This window comes from Leuresthes tenuis, unplaced genomic scaffold (assembly GCF_036924035.1).
Source record: "Leuresthes tenuis unplaced genomic scaffold, fLeuTen1.0.hap1 SCAF_1, whole genome shotgun sequence".
Classification (NCBI taxonomy): domain Eukaryota; kingdom Metazoa; phylum Chordata; class Actinopteri; order Atheriniformes; family Atherinopsidae; genus Leuresthes; species Leuresthes tenuis.
The window spans coordinates 2,367,933-2,386,260 of record NW_027325355.1 but is presented as its reverse complement, the minus strand read 5'-3'; the positions used below and the strand labels follow the sequence as shown (position 1 = coordinate 2,386,260).

Below are 18,328 nucleotides of genomic sequence, written 5' to 3'. Positions count from 1 at the left end.
ACACAAAGTGATCTGAGAGTCTCAGTTTCAGCTGCAGAGAATAATCACATCAGGGAAGAAGATATGCCCACTACACATCAGCCTTTCTCGGCAATTATCTGGTTACATAGAGGAACTGTATGATTCCAGTACCTATATAATGCACATTTGTCAAAGACTTTGTTGCTTACGGCCACACCACCCTGAACATATCCGACCTTGTCCGATCTCGGAAGCCAAGCACGGTTGGGCCTGGTTAGTACTTGGATGGGAGACTGCTTTGGAATACCAGGTGCTGTAAGCTTTTTCTCTTCTCTCTACCACCTGCATGTCTTTTGTTGTAACATCTGATCACCCTGTGACACATGAGGAAGTTGGTCATCTTCAGCTGCTGCTGCTTTGTTGGCAGACACAAAGTGATCTGAGAGTCTCAGTTTCAGCTGCAGAGAATAATCACATCAGGGAAGAAGATGTGCCCACTACACATCAGCCTTTCTCGGCAATTCTCTGGTTACATAGAGGAACTGTATGATTCCAGTACCTATATAATGCACATTTGTCACAGCTATTGTTGCTTACGGCCGCACCACCCTGAATATGCCCGACCTCGTCTGATCTTGGAAGCCAAGGAGGGTTGGGCCTGGTTAGTACTTGGATGGAAGACCTCTTGGGAATACCAGGTGCTGTAAGCTTTTTCTCTTCTCTCTACCACCTGCATGTCTTTTGTTGCAACGTCTGATCACCCTGTGACACATGAGGAAGTTGGTCATCTTCAGCTTCTGCTGCTTTGTTGGCAGACACGAAGTGATCTGAGAGTCTCAGTTTCAGCTGCAGAGAATGATCACATCAGGGAAGAAGATGTGCCCATAACAAGTGAGCCTTTCTCGGAAATTATCTGGTTACATAGAGGAAGTGTATGATTCCACTACTTATATAATGCACATTTGTCACAGAAATTGTTCCTTACGGCCACACCACCCTGAATATGCCCGACCTCGTCTGATCTCGGAAGATAAGGAGGGTTGGGCCTGGTTAGTACTTCAATGGGAGACTGCTTGGGAATACCAGGTGCTGTAAGCGTTTTCTCTTCTCTCTACAACCTGCATGTCTTTTGTTGCAACGTCTGATCACCCTGTGACACATGAGGAAGTTGGTCATCTTCAGCTGCTGCTGCTTTGTTGGAAGACACGAAGTGATCTGAGAGTCTCAGTTTCAGCTGAAGAGAATAATCACGTCAGGGAAGAAGATGTGCCCACTACACATCAGCCTTTCTCAGCAATTATCTGGTTACATAGAGGAACCGTATGATTCCTGTACTTATATAATGCACATTTGTCACAGACATTGTTGCTTACGGCCACACCACCCTCAATATGCCTGACCTCGTCTGATCTCGGAAGCCAAGCAGGGTTGGTTCTGGTTAGTACTTGGGTGGGAGACCGCTTGAAAATACCATTTGCTGTAAGCTTTTTCTCTTCTCTCTACAACCTGCATGTCTTTTGTTGCAACGTCTGATCACCCTCTGACACATGAGGAAGTTGATCATCTTCAGCTGCTGCTGCTGCTTTGTTGGCAGACATGAAGTGATCTGAGAGTCTCAGTTTCAGCTCCAGAGAATAATCACATCAAGGAAGAAGATGTGCCCACTAAGAGTCAGCCTTTCTCGGCAATTATCTGGTTACATAGAGGAAGTGTATGATTCCAGTACCTATATAATACACATTTGTACCAGATATTGTTGCTTACAGCCACACCACCCTGAATAAGCTCGACCTCGTCTGATCTCGGAAGCCAAGCAGGGTTGGGCCTGGTTAGTTCTTGAATGGGAGACCGCTTGCGAATACCAGGTGCTGTAAGCTTTTTCTCTTCTCTCTACAACCTGCATGTCTTTTGTTGCAATGTCTGATCACCCTGTGACACATGAGGAAGTTGGTCATCTTCAGCTTCTGCTGCTTTGTTGGCAGACACGAAGTGATCTGAGAGTCTCAGTTTCAGCTGAAGAGAATGATCACATCAAGAAGGAAGATGTGCCCACTAAGAGTCAGCCTTTCTCGGCAATTATCTGGTTACATAGAGGAAGTGTATGATTCCAGTACCTATATAATACACATTTGTCACAGAGATTGTCGCTTACCGCCACACCACCCTGAATATAATATGCCCGACCTCGTCTGATCTCGGAAGCCAAGCAGGGTTGTGCCTGGTTAGTACTTGGGTGGGAGACTGCTTGGGAATACCAGGTGCTGTAAGCTTTTTCTCTTCTCTCTACCACCTGCATGTCTTTTGTTGTAACATCTGATCACCCTGTGACACATGAGGAAGTTGGTCATCTTCAGCTGCTGCTGCTTTGTTGGCAGACACAAAGTGATCTGAGAGTCTCAGTTTCAGCTGCAGAGAATAATCACATCAGGGAAGAAGATATGCCCACTACACATCAGCCTTTCTCGGCAATTATCTGGTTACATAGAGGAACTGTATGATTCCAGTACCTATATAATGCACATTTGTCAAAGACTTTGTTGCTTACGGCCACACCACCCTGAACATATCCGACCTTGTCCGATCTCGGAAGCCAAGCACGGTTGGGCCTGGTTAGTACTTGGATGGGAGACTGCTTTGGAATACCAGGTGCTGTAAGCTTTTTCTCTTCTCTCTACCACCTGCATGTCTTTTGTTGTAACATCTGATCACCCTGTGACACATGAGGAAGTTGGTCATCTTCAGCTGCTGCTGCTTTGTTGGCAGACACAAAGTGATCTGAGAGTCTCAGTTTCAGCTGCAGAGAATAATCACATCAGGGAAGAATATATGCCCACTACACATCAGCCTTTCTCGGCAATTCTCTGGTTACATAGAGGAACTGTATGATTCCAGTACCTATATAATGCACATTTGTCAAAGACTTTGTTGCTTACGGCCACACCACCCTGAACATATCCGACCTTGTCCGATCTCGGAAGCCAAGCACGGTTGGGCCTGGTTAGTACTTGGATGGGAGACTGCTTTGGAATACCAGGTGCTGTAAGCTTTTTCTCTTCTCTCGACCACCTGCATGTCTTTTGTTGCAAAGTCTGATCACCCTGTGACACATGAGGAAGTTGGTCATCTTCAGCTGCTGCTGCTTTGTTGGCAGACACGAAGTGATCTGAGAGTCTCAGTTTCAGCTGCAGAGACTTATCACATCAGGGAAGAAGATGTGCCCACTAAGAGTCAGCCTTTCTCTGCAATTATCTGGTTACATAGAGGAACTGTATGATTCCAGTACCTATATAATGCACATTTGTCACAGTTATGGTTGCTTACGGCCACACCACCCTGAATATGCCCGACCTCATCTGATCTCGGAAGCCAAGCAGGTTTGGACCTGGTTAGTACTTGAATGGGAGACAGCTTGGGAATACCAGGTGCTGTAAGCTTTTTCTCTTCTCTCTACCACCTGCATGTCTTTTGTTGAAACGTCTGATCACCCTGTGACACATGAGGAAGTTGGTCATCTTCAGCAGCTGCTGCTGCTTTGTTGGCAGACACGAAGTGATCTGAGAGTCTCAGTTTCAGTTGCAGATAATGATCACATCAGAGAAGATGATGTGCCCACTACAAGTTAGCCTTTCTCGGCAATTATCTGGTTACATAGAGGAACTGTATTATTCCAGTACCTATATAATGCACATTTGTCACAGACATTGTTGCTTACGGCCACACCACCCTGAACATGCCCGACCTCGTCTGATCTTGGAAGCCAAGCAGGGTTGGGCCTTGTTAGTACTTGAATGGGAGACAGCTTGGGAATACCAGGTGCTGTAAGCTTTTTCTCTTCTCTCAACCACCTGCATGTCTTTTGTTGCAACGTCTGATCACCCTGTGACACATGAGGAAGTTGGTCATCTTCAGCTGCTGCTGCTTTGTTGGCAGACATGAAGTGATCTGAGAGTCTCAGTTTCAGTTGCAGACAATGATCACATCAGAGAAGATGATTTACCCGCTACACATCAGCCTTTCTCGGCAATTATCTGGTTGCATAGAGGAACCGTATGATTCCAGTACCTATATAATGCACATTTGTCAGAGACATTGCTGCTTACGGCCACACCACCCGGAACATGCCTGACCTCATCTGATCTCGGAAGCCAAGCAGGGTTGGGCCTGGTTAGTACTTGGATGGGAGACCACTTGGGAATACCAGGTGATGTAAGCTTCTTCTCTACTCTCTACCACCTTCATGTCTTTTGTTGCAACGTCTGATCCTCCTGTGACACATGAGGAAGTTGGTCATCTTCAGCTGCTGCTGCTTCTTTGTTGGCAGACACGAAGTGATCTGAGAGTCTCAATTTCAGCTGCAGAGAATGATCACATCAGGGAAGAAGATGTGCCCACTACAAGTCAGCCTTTCTCGGCAATTATCTGGTTACGTAGAGGAAGTGTATGATTCCAGTACCTATATAATGCACATTTGTCACATATATTGTTGCTTACGGCCACACCACCCTGAATAAGCCAGACTTCGTCTGATCTTGGAAGTCAAGCAGGTTTGGGCCTGGTTAGTACTTGGATGGGAGACCGCTTGGGATTATCAGGTGCTGTAAGCTTTTTCTCTTCTCTCAACCACCTGCATGTCTTTTGTTGCAACGTCTGATCACCCTGTGACACATGAGGAAGTTGGTCATCTTCATTTTCTGCTGCTTTGTTGGCAGACACGAAGTGATCTTAGAGTCTCATTTTCAGCTGGAGAAAATTATCACATCAAGGAAGAAGATGTGCCCACAACAAGTTAGCCTTTCTCTGCAATTATCTGGTTACATAGAGGAACTGTATTATTCCAGTACCTATATAATGCACATTTTTCACAGACATTGTTACTTACGGCCACACCACCCTGAATATGCCCAACCTCGTCTGATCTCAGAACCCAAGCAGGGTTGGGCCTGGTTAGTACTTGAATGGGAGACTGCTTGGGAATACCAGGTGCTGTAAGCTTTTTCTCTTCTCTCTACCACCTGCATGTCTTTTGTTGCAATGTCTGATCGCCCTGTGACACATGAGGAAGTTGGTCATCTTCAGCTGCTGCTGCTTTGTTGGCAGACACGAAGTGATATGAGAGTCTCAGTTTCAGCTGGAGAGAATAATCACGTCAGGGAAGATGTTTCCACTACTTATCAGCCTTTCTTGGCAAATATCTGGTTGCATAGAGGAACCGTATGATTCCAGTACCTATACAGTTTATATTTGTCACAGACATTGTTGCTTACGGCCACACCACCCTGAATATGCCCGACCTAGTCTGATCTTGGAAGCCATGCAGGGTTGGGCCTGGTTAGTACTTGGATGGGAGACCTCTTGGGAATACCAGGTGCTGTAAGCTTTTTCTCTTCTCTCAACCACCTGCATGTCTTTTGTTGCAACGTCTGATCACCCTGTGACACATGAGGAAGTTGGTCATCTTCAGCTGCTGCTGCTTTGTTGGCAGACACGAAGTGATCTGAGAGTCTCAGTTTCAGCTGAAGAGAATAATCACATCAGGGAAGAAGATGTGCCCACTACAAGTTAGCCTTTCTTGGCAATTATCTGGTTGCATAGAGGAACCGTATGATTCCAGTACCTATATAATGCACATTTGTCACAGACATTGTTACTTTCGGCCACACCACCCTGAATATGCCCGACCTAGTATGATCTCAGAACCCAAGCAGGTTTGGGCCTGGTTAGTACTTGAATGGGAGACCGCTTGGGAATATCAGGTGCTGTAAATTTTTTCTCTTCTCTCTACCACCTGCATGTCTTTTGTTGCAATGTCTGATCATCCTGTGACACATGAGGAAGTTGGTCATCTTCAGCTGCTGCTGCTTTGTTGGCAGACACGAAGTGATCTGAGAGTCTCAGTTTCAGCTGCAGAGAATAATCACATCAGGGAAGAAGATGTGCCCACTACAAGTTAGCCTTTCTTGGCAATTATCTGGTTGCATAGAGGAACCGTATGATTCCAGTACCTATATAATGTACATTTGTCACAGACATTGTTACTTACGGCCACACCACCCTGAATATGCCCGACCTCGTCTGATCTCAGATCCCAAGCAGGGTTGGGCCTTGTTAGTACTTGAATGGGAGACTGCTTGGGAATGCCAGGTGCTGTAAGCTTTTTCTCTTCTCTCTACCACCTGCATGTATTTTGTTGAGAGGTCTGATCGCCCTGTGACACATGAGGAAGTTGGTCATCTTCAGCTGCTGCTGCTTTGTTGGCAGACACGAAGTGATCTGAGAGTCTCATTTTCAGCTGGAGAGAATAATCACGTCAGGGAAGAAGATGTGCCCACTATTTATCAGCCTTTCTCTGCAATTATCTGGTTATATAGAGGAAACGTATGATTCCAGTACCTATACAATTTACATTTGTCACAGACATTGTTGCTTACGGCCACACCACCCTGAATATGCCCGACCTCGTCTGATCTCGGAAGCCAAGCAGGGTTGTGCCTGGTTAGTACTTGGATGGGAGACCGCTTGGGATTATAAGGTGCTGTAAGCTTTTTCTCTTCTCTCAACCACCTGCATGTCTTTTGTTGCAACGTCTGATCACCCTGTGACACATGAGGAAGTTGGTCATCTTCATTTTCTGCTGCTTTGTTGGCAGACACGAAGTGATCTTAGAGTCTCATTTTCAGCTGGAGAAAATTATCACGTCAGGGAAGAAGATGTGCCCACTACAAGTCAGCCTTTCTCGGCAATTATCTGGTTACGTAGAGGAAGTGTATGATTCCAGTACCTATATAATGCACATTTGTCACATATATTGTTGCTTACGGCCACACCACCCTGAATAAGCCAGACTTCGTCTGATCTTGGAAGTCAAGCAGGTTTGGGCCTGGTTAGTACTTGGATGGGAGACCGCTTGGGATTATCAGGTGCTGTAAGCTTTTTCTCTTCTCTCAACCACCTGCATGTCTTTTGTTGCAACGTCTGATCACCCTGTGACACATGAGGAAGTTGGTCATCTTCATTTTCTGCTGCTTTGTTGGCAGACACGAAGTGATCTTAGAGTCTCATTTTCAGCTGGAGAAAATTATCACATCAAGGAAGAAGATGTGCCCACAACAAGTTAGCCTTTCTCTGCAATTATCTGGTTACATAGAGGAACTGTATTATTCCAGTACCTATATAATGCACATTTTTCACAGACATTGTTACTTACGGCCACACCACCCTGAATATGCCCAACCTCGTCTGATCTCAGAACCCAAGCAGGGTTGGGCCTGGTTAGTACTTGAATGGGAGACTGCTTGGGAATACCAGGTGCTGTAAGCTTTTTCTCTTCTCTCTACCACCTGCATGTCTTTTGTTGCAATGTCTGATCGCCCTGTGACACATGAGGAAGTTGGTCATCTTCAGCTGCTGCTGCTTTGTTGGCAGACACGAAGTGATCTGAGAGTCTCAGTTTCAGCTGGAGAGAATAATCACGTCAGGGAAGATGTTTCCACTACTTATCAGCCTTTCTTGGCAAATATCTGGTTGCATAGAGGAACCGTATGATTCCAGTACCTATACAGTTTATATTTGTCACAGACATTGTTGCTTACGGCCACACCACCCTGAATATGCCCGACCTAGTCTGATCTTGGAAGCCATGCAGGGTTGGGCCTGGTTAGTACTTGGATGGGAGACCTCTTGGGAATACCAGGTGCTGTAAGCTTTTTCTCTTCTCTCAACCACCTGCATGTCTTTTGTTGCAACGTCTGATCACCCTGTGACACATGAGGAAGTTGGTCATCTTCAGCTGCTGCTGCTTTGTTGGCAGACACGAAGTGATCTGAGAGTCTCAGTTTCAGCTGAAGAGAATAATCACATCAGGGAAGAAGATGTGCCCACTACAAGTTAGCCTTTCTTGGCAATTATCTGGTTGCATAGAGGAACCGTATGATTCCAGTACCTATATAATGCACATTTGTCACAGACATTGTTACTTTCGGCCACACCACCCTGAATATGCCCGACCTAGTATGATCTCAGAACCCAAGCAGGTTTGGGCCTGGTTAGTACTTGAATGGGAGACCGCTTGGGAATATCAGGTGCTGTAAATTTTTTCTCTTCTCTCTACCACCTGCATGTCTTTTGTTGCAATGTCTGATCATCCTGTGACACATGAGGAAGTTGGTCATCTTCAGCTGCTGCTGCTTTGTTGGCAGACACGAAGTGATCTGAGAGTCTCAGTTTCAGCTGCAGAGAATAATCACATCAGGGAAGAAGATGTGCCCACTACAAGTTAGCCTTTCTTGGCAATTATCTGGTTGCATAGAGGAACCGTATGATTCCAGTACCTATATAATGTACATTTGTCACAGACATTGTTACTTACGGCCACACCACCCTGAATATGCCCGACCTCGTCTGATCTCAGATCCCAAGCAGGGTTGGGCCTTGTTAGTACTTGAATGGGAGACTGCTTGGGAATGCCAGGTGCTGTAAGCTTTTTCTCTTCTCTCTACCACCTGCATGTATTTTGTTGAGAGGTCTGATCGCCCTGTGACACATGAGGAAGTTGGTCATCTTCAGCTGCTGCTGCTTTGTTGGCAGACACGAAGTGATCTGAGAGTCTCATTTTCAGCTGGAGAGAATAATCACGTCAGGGAAGAAGATGTGCCCACTATTTATCAGCCTTTCTCTGCAATTATCTGGTTATATAGAGGAAACGTATGATTCCAGTACCTATACAATTTACATTTGTCACAGACATTGTTGCTTACGGCCACACCACCCTGAATATGCCCGACCTCGTCTGATCTCGGAAGCCAAGCAGGGTTGTGCCTGGTTAGTACTTGGATGGGAGACCGCTTGGGATTATAAGGTGCTGTAAGCTTTTTCTCTTCTCTCAACCACCTGCATGTCTTTTGTTGCAACGTCTGATCACCCTGTGACACATGAGGAAGTTGGTCATCTTCATTTTCTGCTGCTTTGTTGGCAGACACGAAGTGATCTTAGAGTCTCATTTTCAGCTGGAGAAAATTATCACGTCAGGGAAGAAGATGTGCCCACTACAAGTCAGCCTTTCTCGGCAATTATCTGGTTACGTAGAGGAAGTGTATGATTCCAGTACCTATATAATGCACATTTGTCACATATATTGTTGCTTACGGCCACACCACCCTGAATAAGCCAGACTTCGTCTGATCTTGGAAGTCAAGCAGGTTTGGGCCTGGTTAGTACTTGGATGGGAGACCGCTTGGGATTATCAGGTGCTGTAAGCTTTTTCTCTTCTCTCAACCACCTGCATGTCTTTTGTTGCAACGTCTGATCACCCTGTGACACATGAGGAAGTTGGTCATCTTCATTTTCTGCTGCTTTGTTGGCAGACACGAAGTGATCTTAGAGTCTCATTTTCAGCTGGAGAAAATTATCACATCAAGGAAGAAGATGTGCCCACAACAAGTTAGCCTTTCTCTGCAATTATCTGGTTACATAGAGGAACTGTATTATTCCAGTACCTATATAATGCACATTTTTCACAGACATTGTTACTTACGGCCACACCACCCTGAATATGCCCAACCTCGTCTGATCTCAGAACCCAAGCAGGGTTGGGCCTGGTTAGTACTTGAATGGGAGACTGCTTGGGAATACCAGGTGCTGTAAGCTTTTTCTCTTCTCTCTACCACCTGCATGTCTTTTGTTGCAATGTCTGATCGCCCTGTGACACATGAGGAAGTTGGTCATCTTCAGCTGCTGCTGCTTTGTTGGCAGACACGAAGTGATCTGAGAGTCTCAGTTTCAGCTGGAGAGAATAATCACGTCAGGGAAGATGTTTCCACTACTTATCAGCCTTTCTTGGCAAATATCTGGTTGCATAGAGGAACCGTATGATTCCAGTACCTATACAGTTTATATTTGTCACAGACATTGTTGCTTACGGCCACACCACCCTGAATATGCCCGACCTAGTCTGATCTTGGAAGCCATGCAGGGTTGGGCCTGGTTAGTACTTGGATGGGAGACCTCTTGGGAATACCAGGTGCTGTAAGCTTTTTCTCTTCTCTCAACCACCTGCATGTCTTTTGTTGCAACGTCTGATCACCCTGTGACACATGAGGAAGTTGGTCATCTTCAGCTGCTGCTGCTTTGTTGGCAGACACGAAGTGATCTGAGAGTCTCAGTTTCAGCTGAAGAGAATAATCACATCAGGGAAGAAGATGTGCCCACTACAAGTTAGCCTTTCTTGGCAATTATCTGGTTGCATAGAGGAACCGTATGATTCCAGTACCTATATAATGCACATTTGTCACAGACATTGTTACTTTCGGCCACACCACCCTGAATATGCCCGACCTAGTATGATCTCAGAACCCAAGCAGGTTTGGGCCTGGTTAGTACTTGAATGGGAGACCGCTTGGGAATATCAGGTGCTGTAAATTTTTTCTCTTCTCTCTACCACCTGCATGTCTTTTGTTGCAATGTCTGATCATCCTGTGACACATGAGGAAGTTGGTCATCTTCAGCTGCTGCTGCTTTGTTGGCAGACACGAAGTGATCTGAGAGTCTCAGTTTCAGCTGCAGAGAATAATCACATCAGGGAAGAAGATGTGCCCACTACAAGTTAGCCTTTCTTGGCAATTATCTGGTTGCATAGAGGAACCGTATGATTCCAGTACCTATATAATGTACATTTGTCACAGACATTGTTACTTACGGCCACACCACCCTGAATATGCCCGACCTCGTCTGATCTCGGAAGCCAAGCAGGGTTGTGCCTGGTTAGTACTTGGATGGGAGACCGCTTGGGATTATAAGGTGCTGTAAGCTTTTTCTCTTCTCTCAACCACCTGCATGTCTTTTGTTGCAACGTCTGATCACCCTGTGACACATGAGGAAGTTGGTCATCTTCATTTTCTGCTGCTTTGTTGGCAGACACGAAGTGATCTTAGAGTCTCATTTTCAGCTGGAGAAAATTATCACGTCAGGGAAGAAGATGTGCCCACTACAAGTCAGCCTTTCTCGGCAATTATCTGGTTACGTAGAGGAAGTGTATGATTCCAGTACCTATATAATGCACATTTGTCACATATATTGTTGCTTACGGCCACACCACCCTGAATAAGCCAGACTTCGTCTGATCTTGGAAGTCAAGCAGGTTTGGGCCTGGTTAGTACTTGGATGGGAGACCGCTTGGGATTATCAGGTGCTGTAAGCTTTTTCTCTTCTCTCAACCACCTGCATGTCTTTTGTTGCAACGTCTGATCACCCTGTGACACATGAGGAAGTTGGTCATCTTCATTTTCTGCTGCTTTGTTGGCAGACACGAAGTGATCTTAGAGTCTCATTTTCAGCTGGAGAAAATTATCACATCAAGGAAGAAGATGTGCCCACAACAAGTTAGCCTTTCTCTGCAATTATCTGGTTACATAGAGGAACTGTATTATTCCAGTACCTATATAATGCACATTTTTCACAGACATTGTTACTTACGGCCACACCACCCTGAATATGCCCAACCTCGTCTGATCTCAGAACCCAAGCAGGGTTGGGCCTGGTTAGTACTTGAATGGGAGACTGCTTGGGAATACCAGGTGCTGTAAGCTTTTTCTCTTCTCTCTACCACCTGCATGTCTTTTGTTGCAATGTCTGATCGCCCTGTGACACATGAGGAAGTTGGTCATCTTCAGCTGCTGCTGCTTTGTTGGCAGACACGAAGTGATCTGAGAGTCTCAGTTTCAGCTGGAGAGAATAATCACGTCAGGGAAGATGTTTCCACTACTTATCAGCCTTTCTTGGCAAATATCTGGTTGCATAGAGGAACCGTATGATTCCAGTACCTATACAGTTTATATTTGTCACAGACATTGTTGCTTACGGCCACACCACCCTGAATATGCCCGACCTAGTCTGATCTTGGAAGCCATGCAGGGTTGGGCCTGGTTAGTACTTGGATGGGAGACCTCTTGGGAATACCAGGTGCTGTAAGCTTTTTCTCTTCTCTCAACCACCTGCATGTCTTTTGTTGCAACGTCTGATCACCCTGTGACACATGAGGAAGTTGGTCATCTTCAGCTGCTGCTGCTTTGTTGGCAGACACGAAGTGATCTGAGAGTCTCAGTTTCAGCTGAAGAGAATAATCACATCAGGGAAGAAGATGTGCCCACTACAAGTTAGCCTTTCTTGGCAATTATCTGGTTGCATAGAGGAACCGTATGATTCCAGTACCTATATAATGCACATTTGTCACAGACATTGTTACTTTCGGCCACACCACCCTGAATATGCCCGACCTAGTATGATCTCAGAACCCAAGCAGGTTTGGGCCTGGTTAGTACTTGAATGGGAGACCGCTTGGGAATATCAGGTGCTGTAAATTTTTTCTCTTCTCTCTACCACCTGCATGTCTTTTGTTGCAATGTCTGATCATCCTGTGACACATGAGGAAGTTGGTCATCTTCAGCTGCTGCTGCTTTGTTGGCAGACACGAAGTGATCTGAGAGTCTCAGTTTCAGCTGCAGAGAATAATCACATCAGGGAAGAAGATGTGCCCACTACAAGTTAGCCTTTCTTGGCAATTATCTGGTTGCATAGAGGAACCGTATGATTCCAGTACCTATATAATGTACATTTGTCACAGACATTGTTACTTACGGCCACACCACCCTGAATATGCCCGACCTCGTCTGATCTCAGATCCCAAGCAGGGTTGGGCCTTGTTAGTACTTGAATGGGAGACTGCTTGGGAATGCCAGGTGCTGTAAGCTTTTTCTCTTCTCTCTACCACCTGCATGTATTTTGTTGAGAGGTCTGATCGCCCTGTGACACATGAGGAAGTTGGTCATCTTCAGCTGCTGCTGCTTTGTTGGCAGACACGAAGTGATCTGAGAGTCTCATTTTCAGCTGGAGAGAATAATCACGTCAGGGAAGAAGATGTGCCCACTATTTATCAGCCTTTCTCTGCAATTATCTGGTTATATAGAGGAAACGTATGATTCCAGTACCTATACAATTTACATTTGTCACAGACATTGTTGCTTACGGCCACACCACCCTGAATATGCCCGACCTCGTCTGATCTCGGAAGCCAAGCAGGGTTGTGCCTGGTTAGTACTTGGATGGGAGACCGCTTGGGATTATCAGGTGCTGTAAGCTTTTTCTCTTCTCTCAACCACCTGCATGTCTTTTGTTGCAACGTCTGATCACCCTGTGACACATGAGGAAGTTGGTCATCTTCATTTTCTGCTGCTTTGTTGGCAGACACGAAGTGATCTTAGAGTCTCATTTTCAGCTGGAGAAAATTATCACGTCAGGGAACAAGATGTGCCCACTACATATCAGCCTTTCTTGGCAATTATCTGGTTGCATAGAGGAACTGTATGATTCCAGTACCTATATAATGCACATTTGTCACAGACATTGTTACTTACGGCCACACCACCCTGAATATGCCCAACCTCGTCTGATCTCAGAACCCAAGCAGGGTTGGGCCTGGTTAGTACTTGAATGGGAGACTGCTTGGGAATACCAGGTGCTGTAAGCTTTTTCTCTTCTCTCTACCACCTGCATGTCTTTTGTTGCAATGTCTGATCGCCCTGTGACACATGAGGAAGTTGGTCATCTTCAGCTGCTGCTGCTTTGTTGGCAGACACGAAGTGATATGAGAGTCTCAGTTTCAGCTGGAGAGAATAATCACGTCAGGGAAGATGTTTCCACTACTTATCAGCCTTTCTTGGCAAATATCTGGTTGCATAGAGGAACCGTATGATTCCAGTACCTATACAGTTTATATTTGTCACAGACATTGTTGCTTACGGCCACACCACCCTGAATATGCCCGACCTCGTCTGATCTTGGAAGCCATGCAGGGTTGGGCCTGGTTAGTACTTGGATGGGAGACCTCTTGGGAATACCAGGTGCTGTAAGCTTTTTCTCTTCTCTCAACCACCTGCATGTCTTTTGTTGCAACGTCTGATCACCCTGTGACACATGAGGAAGTTGGTCATCTTCAGCTGCTGCTGCTTTGTTGGCAGACACGAAGTGATCTGAGAGTCTCAGTTTCAGCTGAAGAGAATAATCACATCAGGGAAGAAGATGTGCCCACTACAAGTTAGCCTTTCTTGGCAATTATCTGGTTGCATAGAGGAACCGTATGATTCCAGTACCTATATAATGCACATTTGTCACAGACATTGTTACTTTCGGCCACACCACCCTGAATATGCCCGACCTAGTATGATCTCAGAACCCAAGCAGGTTTGGGCCTGGTTAGTACTTGAATGGGAGACCGCTTGGGAATATCAGGTGCTGTAAATTTTTTCTCTTCTCTCTACCACCTGCATGTCTTTTGTTGCAATGTCTGATCATCCTGTGACACATGAGGAAGTTGGTCATCTTCAGCTGCTGCTGCTTTGTTGGCAGACACGAAGTGATCTGAGAGTCTCAGTTTCAGCTGCAGAGAATAATCACATCAGGGAAGAAGATGTGCCCACTACAAGTTAGCCTTTCTTGGCAATTATCTGGTTGCATAGAGGAACCGTATGATTCCAGTACCTATATAATGTACATTTGTCACAGACATTGTTACTTACGGCCACACCACCCTGAATATGCCCGACCTCGTCTGATCTCAGATCCCAAGCAGGGTTGGGCCTTGTTAGTACTTGAATGGGAGACTGCTTGGGAATACCAGGTGCTGTAAATTTTTTCTCTTCTCTCTACCACCTGCATGTCTTTTGTTGCAATGTCTGATCGCCCTGTGACACATGAGGAAGTTGGTGATCTTCAGCTGCTGCTGCTTTGTTGGCAGACACGAAGTGATATGAGAGTCTCAGTTTCAGCTGGAGAGAATAATCACGTCAGGGAAGATGTTTCCACTACTTATCAGCCTTTCTTGGCAATTATCTGGTTGCATAGATGAACCGTATGATTCCAGTACCTATACAGTTTATATTTGTCACAGACATTGTTGCTTACGGCCACACCACCCTGAATATGCCCGACCTCGTCTGATCTTGGAAGCCAAGCAGGGTTGGGCCTGGTTAGTACTTGGATGGAAGACCTCTTGGGAATACCAGGTGCTTTAAGCTTTTTCTCTTCTCTCTACCACCTGCATGTCTTTTGTTGCAACGTCTGATCACCCTGTGACACATGAGGAAGGTGGTCATCTTCAGCTGCTGCTGCTTTGTTGGCAGACACGAAGTGATCTGAGAGTCTCATTTTCAGCTGGAGAAAATTATTACGTCAGGGAACAAGATGTGCCCACTACATATCAGCCTTTCTCGGCAATTATCTTGTTACATAGAGGAACCATATGATTCCATTACCTATATAATGCACATTTGTCACAGAGATTGTTGCTTACGGCCAAGCCACCCTGAATATGTCTGACCTCGTCTGCTCTCAGAAGCCAAGGAGGGTTGGGCCTGGTTAGTACTTGGATGAGAGACCGCTTGGGAATACCAGATGCTGTAAGCTTTTTCTCTTCTCTCTACCACCTGCATGTCTTTTGTTGCAACGTCTGATCACCCTGTGACACATGAGGAAGTTGGTCATCTTCAGCTGCTGCTGCTTTGGTAGCAGACACAAAGTGATCTGAGAGTCTCAGTTTCAGCTGCAGAGAATAATCACGTCAGGGAAGAAGATGTGCCCAGTACACATCAGCCTTTCTCGGAAATTAACTGGTTGCATAGAGGAACCGTATGATTCCAGTACCTATATAATGCACATTTGTCAGAGACATTGTTGCTTACGGCCACACCACCCTGAACATGCCCGACCTCGTCTGATCTCGGAAGCCAAGGAGGGTTGGGCCTGGTTAGTACTTGGATGGAAGACCTCTTGGGAATACCAGGTGCTTTAAGCTTTTTCTCTTCTCTCTACCACCTGCATGTCTTTTGTTGCAACGTCTGATCACCCTGTGACACATGAGGAAGTTGGTCATCTTCAGCAGCTGCTGCTGCTTTGTTGGCAGACACGAAGTGATCTGAGAGTCTCAGTTTCAGCTGCAGAGAATGATCACATCAGGGAAGAAGATGTGCCCATAACAAGTGAGCCTTTCTCGGAAATTATCTGGTTACATAGAGGAAGTGTATGATTCCAGTTCTTATATAATGCACATTTGTCACTGAAATTGTTCCTTACGGCCACACCACCCTGAATATGCCCGACCTCGTCTGATCTCGGAAGCCAAGGAGGGTTGGGCCTGGTTAGTACTTCAATGGGAGACTGCTTGGGAATACCAGGTGCTGTAAGCGTTTTCTCTTCTCTCTACCACCTGCATGTCTTTTGTTGCAACGTCTGATCACCCTGTGACACATGAGGAAGTTGGTCATCTTCAGCTGCTGCTGCTTTGTTGGCAGACACGAAGTGATCTGAGAGTCTCAGTTTCAGCTGCAGAGAATAATCACATCAGGGAAGAAGATGTGCCCACTACAAGTTAGCCTTTCTTGGCAATTATCTGGTTGCATAGAGGAACCGTATGATTCCAGTACCTATATAATGCACATTTGTCACAGACATTGTTACTTACGGCCACACCACCCTGAATATGCCCGACCTCGTCTGATCTCAGAACCCAAGCAGGGTTGGGCCTTGTTAGTACTTGAATGGGAGACTGCTTGGGAATACCAGGTGCTGTAAATTTTTTCTCTTCTCTCTACCACCTGCATGTCTTTTGTTGCAATGTCTGATCGCCCTGTGACACATGAGGAAGTTGATCATCTTCAGCTGCTGCTGCTTTGTTGGCAGACACGAAGTGATATGAGAGTCTCAGTTTCAGCTGGAGAGAATAATCACGTCAGGGAAGATGTTTCCACTACTTATCAGCCTTTCTTGGCAATTATCTGGTTGCATAGAGGAACCGTATGATTCCAGTACCTATACAGTTTATATTTGTCACAGACATTGTTGCTTACGGCCACACCACTCTGAATATGCCCGACCTCTTCTGATCTTGGAAGCCAAGCAGGGTTGGGCCTGGTTAGTACTTGGATGGGAGACAGCTTGGGAATACCAGGTGCTGTAAGCTTTTTCTCTTCTCTCAACCACCTGCATGTCTTTTGTTGCAACGTCTGATCACCCTGTGACACATGAGGAAGTTGGTCATCTTCAGCAGCTGCTGCTGCTTTGTTGGCAGACACGAAGTGATCTTAGAGTCTCATTTTCAGCTGGAGAAAATTATCACGTCAGGGAACAAGATGTGCCCACTACATATCAGCCTTTCTCGGCAATTATCTTGTTACATAGAGGAACCATATGATTCCATTGCCTATATAATGCACATTTGTCACAGAGATTGTTGCTTACGGCCAAACCACCCTGAATATGTCTGACCTCGTCTGCTCTCAGAAGCCAAGGTGGGTTGGGCCTGGTTAGTACTTGGATGGAAGACCTCTTGGGAATACCAGGTGCTTTAAGCTTTTTCTCTTCTCTCTACCACCTGCATGTCTTTTGTTGCAACGTCTGATCACCCTGTGACACATGAGGAAGGTGGTCATCTTCAGCTGCTGCTGCTTTGTTGGCAGACACGAAGTGATCTGAGAGTCTCATTTTCAGCTGGAGAAAATTATCACGTCAGGGAACAAGATGTGCCCACTACATATCAGCCTTTCTCGGCAATTATCTTGTTACATAGAGGAACCATATGATTCCATTGCCTATATAATGCACATTTGTCACAGAGATTGTTGCTTACGGCCAAACCACCCTGAATATGTCTGACCTCGTCTGCTTTCAGAAGCCAAGGAGGGTTGGGCCTGGTTAGTACTTGGATGAGAGACCGCTTGGGAATACCAGATGCTGTAAGCTTTTTCTCTTCTCTCTACCACCTGCATGTCTTTTGTTGCAACGTCTGATCACCCTGTGACACATGAGGAAGTTGGTCATCTTCAGCTAATGCTGCTTTGTTGGCAGACACAAAGTGATCTGAGAGTCTCAGTTTCAGCTGCAGAGAATAATCACGTCAGGGAAGAAGATGTGCCCAGTACACATCAGCCTTTCTCGGAAATTAACTGGTTGCATAGAGGAACCGTATGATTCCAGTACCTATATAATGCACATTTGTCAGAGACATTGTTGCTTACGGCCACACCACCCTGAACATGCCCAACCTCGTCTGATCTCGGAAGCCAAGGAGGGTTGGGCCTGGTTAGTACTTGGATGGAAGACCTCTTGGGAATACCAGGTGCTTTAAGCTTTTTCTCTTCTCTCTACCACCTGCATGTCTTTTGTTGCAACGTCTGATCACCCTGTGACACATGAGGAAGTTGGTCATCTTCAGCAGCTGCTGCTGCTTTGTTGGCAGACACGAAGTGATCTGAGAGTCTCAGTTTCAGCTGCAGAGAATGATCACATCAGGGAAGAAGATGTGCCCATAACAAGTGAGCCTTTCTCG

The 18,328-nt window shown here is 45.9% G+C and overlaps 1 non-coding gene and 46 pseudogenes across 1 annotated transcript; all 47 read left to right on the top strand.

The window, feature by feature from the left end:
- Positions 1–164: 164 nt before the first annotated feature.
- Positions 165–283, top strand: LOC140318542 (5S ribosomal RNA; annotated as a pseudogene).
- A 269-nt stretch (positions 284–552) lies between these two features.
- LOC140311576 (5S ribosomal RNA) lies at positions 553–671 on the top strand (annotated as a pseudogene).
- Positions 672–940: 269 nt separating this feature from the next.
- On the top strand, positions 941–1,059 carry LOC140319296 (5S ribosomal RNA; annotated as a pseudogene).
- Positions 1,060–1,328: 269 nt separating this feature from the next.
- On the top strand, positions 1,329–1,447 carry LOC140295405 (5S ribosomal RNA; annotated as a pseudogene).
- A 272-nt stretch (positions 1,448–1,719) lies between these two features.
- LOC140307989 (5S ribosomal RNA) lies at positions 1,720–1,838 on the top strand (annotated as a pseudogene).
- Positions 1,839–2,107: 269 nt separating this feature from the next.
- On the top strand, positions 2,108–2,231 carry LOC140291061 (5S ribosomal RNA; annotated as a pseudogene).
- Positions 2,232–2,500: 269 nt separating this feature from the next.
- Positions 2,501–2,619, top strand: LOC140318534 (5S ribosomal RNA; annotated as a pseudogene).
- Positions 2,620–2,888: 269 nt separating this feature from the next.
- Positions 2,889–3,007, top strand: LOC140318526 (5S ribosomal RNA; annotated as a pseudogene).
- A 269-nt stretch (positions 3,008–3,276) lies between these two features.
- Positions 3,277–3,395, top strand: LOC140313033 (5S ribosomal RNA; annotated as a pseudogene).
- A 272-nt stretch (positions 3,396–3,667) lies between these two features.
- Positions 3,668–3,786, top strand: LOC140284475 (5S ribosomal RNA; annotated as a pseudogene).
- Positions 3,787–4,055: 269 nt separating this feature from the next.
- Positions 4,056–4,174, top strand: LOC140299407 (5S ribosomal RNA; annotated as a pseudogene).
- A 272-nt stretch (positions 4,175–4,446) lies between these two features.
- LOC140293972 (5S ribosomal RNA) lies at positions 4,447–4,565 on the top strand (annotated as a pseudogene).
- A 269-nt stretch (positions 4,566–4,834) lies between these two features.
- Positions 4,835–4,953, top strand: LOC140291364 (5S ribosomal RNA; annotated as a pseudogene).
- A 266-nt stretch (positions 4,954–5,219) lies between these two features.
- On the top strand, positions 5,220–5,338 carry LOC140304249 (5S ribosomal RNA; annotated as a pseudogene).
- Positions 5,339–5,607: 269 nt separating this feature from the next.
- LOC140296804 (5S ribosomal RNA) lies at positions 5,608–5,726 on the top strand (annotated as a pseudogene).
- A 269-nt stretch (positions 5,727–5,995) lies between these two features.
- On the top strand, positions 5,996–6,114 carry LOC140295777 (5S ribosomal RNA; annotated as a pseudogene).
- Positions 6,115–6,383: 269 nt separating this feature from the next.
- Positions 6,384–6,502, top strand: LOC140289015 (5S ribosomal RNA; annotated as a pseudogene).
- A 269-nt stretch (positions 6,503–6,771) lies between these two features.
- LOC140293971 (5S ribosomal RNA) lies at positions 6,772–6,890 on the top strand (annotated as a pseudogene).
- Positions 6,891–7,159: 269 nt separating this feature from the next.
- LOC140291363 (5S ribosomal RNA) lies at positions 7,160–7,278 on the top strand (annotated as a pseudogene).
- Positions 7,279–7,544: 266 nt separating this feature from the next.
- Positions 7,545–7,663, top strand: LOC140304244 (5S ribosomal RNA; annotated as a pseudogene).
- A 269-nt stretch (positions 7,664–7,932) lies between these two features.
- LOC140296803 (5S ribosomal RNA) lies at positions 7,933–8,051 on the top strand (annotated as a pseudogene).
- A 269-nt stretch (positions 8,052–8,320) lies between these two features.
- Positions 8,321–8,439, top strand: LOC140295776 (5S ribosomal RNA; annotated as a pseudogene).
- A 269-nt stretch (positions 8,440–8,708) lies between these two features.
- On the top strand, positions 8,709–8,827 carry LOC140289014 (5S ribosomal RNA; annotated as a pseudogene).
- Positions 8,828–9,096: 269 nt separating this feature from the next.
- LOC140293970 (5S ribosomal RNA) lies at positions 9,097–9,215 on the top strand (annotated as a pseudogene).
- Positions 9,216–9,484: 269 nt separating this feature from the next.
- LOC140291362 (5S ribosomal RNA) lies at positions 9,485–9,603 on the top strand (annotated as a pseudogene).
- Positions 9,604–9,869: 266 nt separating this feature from the next.
- LOC140304236 (5S ribosomal RNA) lies at positions 9,870–9,988 on the top strand (annotated as a pseudogene).
- A 269-nt stretch (positions 9,989–10,257) lies between these two features.
- On the top strand, positions 10,258–10,376 carry LOC140296802 (5S ribosomal RNA; annotated as a pseudogene).
- Positions 10,377–10,645: 269 nt separating this feature from the next.
- On the top strand, positions 10,646–10,764 carry LOC140291950 (5S ribosomal RNA; annotated as a pseudogene).
- A 269-nt stretch (positions 10,765–11,033) lies between these two features.
- On the top strand, positions 11,034–11,152 carry LOC140293969 (5S ribosomal RNA; annotated as a pseudogene).
- Positions 11,153–11,421: 269 nt separating this feature from the next.
- LOC140291361 (5S ribosomal RNA) lies at positions 11,422–11,540 on the top strand (annotated as a pseudogene).
- A 266-nt stretch (positions 11,541–11,806) lies between these two features.
- Positions 11,807–11,925, top strand: LOC140304229 (5S ribosomal RNA; annotated as a pseudogene).
- Positions 11,926–12,194: 269 nt separating this feature from the next.
- LOC140296801 (5S ribosomal RNA) lies at positions 12,195–12,313 on the top strand (annotated as a pseudogene).
- A 269-nt stretch (positions 12,314–12,582) lies between these two features.
- LOC140295774 (5S ribosomal RNA) lies at positions 12,583–12,701 on the top strand (annotated as a pseudogene).
- Positions 12,702–12,970: 269 nt separating this feature from the next.
- Positions 12,971–13,089, top strand: LOC140304684 (5S ribosomal RNA; annotated as a pseudogene).
- A 269-nt stretch (positions 13,090–13,358) lies between these two features.
- Positions 13,359–13,477, top strand: LOC140291360 (5S ribosomal RNA; annotated as a pseudogene).
- A 266-nt stretch (positions 13,478–13,743) lies between these two features.
- LOC140298328 (5S ribosomal RNA) lies at positions 13,744–13,862 on the top strand. The gene has a single exon (XR_011913986.1). It is a non-coding gene; the product is annotated as a 5S ribosomal RNA (ribosomal RNA).
- Positions 13,863–14,131: 269 nt separating this feature from the next.
- Positions 14,132–14,250, top strand: LOC140296800 (5S ribosomal RNA; annotated as a pseudogene).
- A 269-nt stretch (positions 14,251–14,519) lies between these two features.
- LOC140295180 (5S ribosomal RNA) lies at positions 14,520–14,638 on the top strand (annotated as a pseudogene).
- Positions 14,639–14,904: 266 nt separating this feature from the next.
- LOC140300737 (5S ribosomal RNA) lies at positions 14,905–15,023 on the top strand (annotated as a pseudogene).
- A 269-nt stretch (positions 15,024–15,292) lies between these two features.
- On the top strand, positions 15,293–15,411 carry LOC140294079 (5S ribosomal RNA; annotated as a pseudogene).
- A 269-nt stretch (positions 15,412–15,680) lies between these two features.
- Positions 15,681–15,799, top strand: LOC140306769 (5S ribosomal RNA; annotated as a pseudogene).
- A 272-nt stretch (positions 15,800–16,071) lies between these two features.
- Positions 16,072–16,190, top strand: LOC140277242 (5S ribosomal RNA; annotated as a pseudogene).
- A 269-nt stretch (positions 16,191–16,459) lies between these two features.
- On the top strand, positions 16,460–16,578 carry LOC140292393 (5S ribosomal RNA; annotated as a pseudogene).
- Positions 16,579–16,844: 266 nt separating this feature from the next.
- On the top strand, positions 16,845–16,963 carry LOC140310089 (5S ribosomal RNA; annotated as a pseudogene).
- A 272-nt stretch (positions 16,964–17,235) lies between these two features.
- Positions 17,236–17,354, top strand: LOC140292037 (5S ribosomal RNA; annotated as a pseudogene).
- A 269-nt stretch (positions 17,355–17,623) lies between these two features.
- On the top strand, positions 17,624–17,742 carry LOC140294630 (5S ribosomal RNA; annotated as a pseudogene).
- A 269-nt stretch (positions 17,743–18,011) lies between these two features.
- LOC140288855 (5S ribosomal RNA) lies at positions 18,012–18,130 on the top strand (annotated as a pseudogene).
- Positions 18,131–18,328: the final 198 nt, after the last annotated feature.